General features: G+C 33.8%; 1 long non-coding RNA gene across 1 annotated transcript; it reads left to right on the forward strand.

Moving 5' to 3' along the window:
* Positions 1 to 677: 677 nt before the first annotated feature.
* On the forward strand, positions 678 to 1,327 carry LOC108970313. Its single transcript, XR_001993474.1, has 3 exons — positions 678 to 834; positions 918 to 1,073; positions 1,154 to 1,327. It is a non-coding gene; the product is annotated as an uncharacterized LOC108970313 (long non-coding RNA).
* The last annotated feature ends 437 nt before the right edge of the window (positions 1,328 to 1,764 follow it).

Raw genomic sequence — 1,764 nt, forward strand, 5'->3', positions numbered from 1 at the left:
TTTATCCAGAAAAAACACATCGGTCCATATTTCTTCAAAAATGATGTTGGCGAGAATGTAAAAGTCAATGGCGACCATTATCGTGCCGTGATAACCGACTATTTTATGCCTAAAATTTAAGCTCGTGGGCTTGGTTAAATTTGCTTCCAACAACCAGGTGACATTTTCACATATCACACCAATCAATGGCTTCATTGAGAGAACACTTCTCTGAGCAGATAATTTCACATTTTGAGCCGTTCAATTGGCTACCGAGATCGTATGATACTCGTATCACTTCGTTAGACTTCTTCTGGGGAAATGTAAAGTTTAAAGTATATAAGGGCAAAGCCTGAATCGAAGGGGGATAATCCATGTCTTGGATCAAGCATGTCCTTTGGCAGTTACCAGGCAAAATGCTCGAAGGAGTCAATGAAAATTGGATTCAACGAATGAACCATCTGAGACGTAGCTGCGACCAAAATTTGAAGGAGATAATCTTGAATAAATAAATGCCAAATAATGTTCTTTTGAATGATAGTAAACATTCGAAATGGATCACGCTTTGTTTTCGTGCCTGACAATTTATCAAAAATCATCCGCATATAGCACAAAGTTTCGATAGGTTAGTAGTACCTTAGCTTGCCCTGAAAATATGGATAGATTTTCAATTGTAAATTTGACAAATCATACAAAATTGAAATCAACAGAACTTGAACTTTTTTCTAAATCAAAATTTGATTTATTGTCTATAAGCATCTGTGTATTTCTAACACTGAGAAGAAAATGGATATTGAGCGAAATTTGCTGGAAACACTAGTGACTGAAAAACAAAGGCTGAGTACACTACAAAAGGTATTAGTTACGTCGCACTGCATAGATACATATCTGTATGTACTATATAATATCTTAATAATTATCTCTACAATTTCTTCTAGTTCACCCTTTGTCTATTTAGCGCACTTTTGATCTTCACTATTATCATTTTGATTGGGCAATCACACCAATTAGATTCCGAAAAAAAGGCCTTCTTTTTCAGAGCTTAAATGTTGAAGCAATATAATTTAAGCGCGACAGTTAATTTATGTAAAGGAGTGAGTCTGTAACAAATACAAGTGTTATTAATTTATTTATTTCCACTCATGTTTTTGCTTATCTTTTTTTTAATTTCAAGCTGTTTGGTTTTGTTATGACCGGAATTGGCGTATTCTTTCTGCTCACTTTCAGTATTTCGACGGTTCTATCGATGGAGTTTATAATTGATTGGATCGACTTATTTCTCAGAAGTGTTATTGAATTTTTAGATTTGGATGCGCAATTGCTTAAAACAGTTATTATAACAGAGAAACAGCACCATGTAACTTGAATATAATAAAAAGATTGAGATTTCAAGTTTTATTGGATATATAATATACGTCTGTTGAAACAAACCTTCGTGATCCTTTTTTAATGATAAAATTACAACGTACTAACTGTTGTAAAACTAACGGGTAGTCTAAAAAATTTAAAACGATGCTCAATGTAAAGCACGTGTAAGTAGTTTACGAGATTCAGAATGAAGATTCATAACCGAAATTCGTTCGAAGAAGTATCGAGTTTGTTCTGACTTTCGGAAATTGTTTCCAATTGCCTTGTTAAACATTTCCAACCAATTCGAAACACAATACTTTCTTCTTTATAAGTAACCTCTTTTGAAACTTGAATCCCCTTTCGCCTTTTTATAGACCTGTATTGACTGAGAAAGCTGAGCTAAGTGTTTTTCCATTTTCAGGACGCTTCTTTCAC

Source organism: Bactrocera latifrons, unplaced genomic scaffold (assembly GCF_001853355.1).
Source record: "Bactrocera latifrons isolate USDA-ARS-PBARC rearing strain unplaced genomic scaffold, ASM185335v1 scaffold_298, whole genome shotgun sequence".
Taxonomy (NCBI): domain Eukaryota; kingdom Metazoa; phylum Arthropoda; class Insecta; order Diptera; family Tephritidae; genus Bactrocera; species Bactrocera latifrons.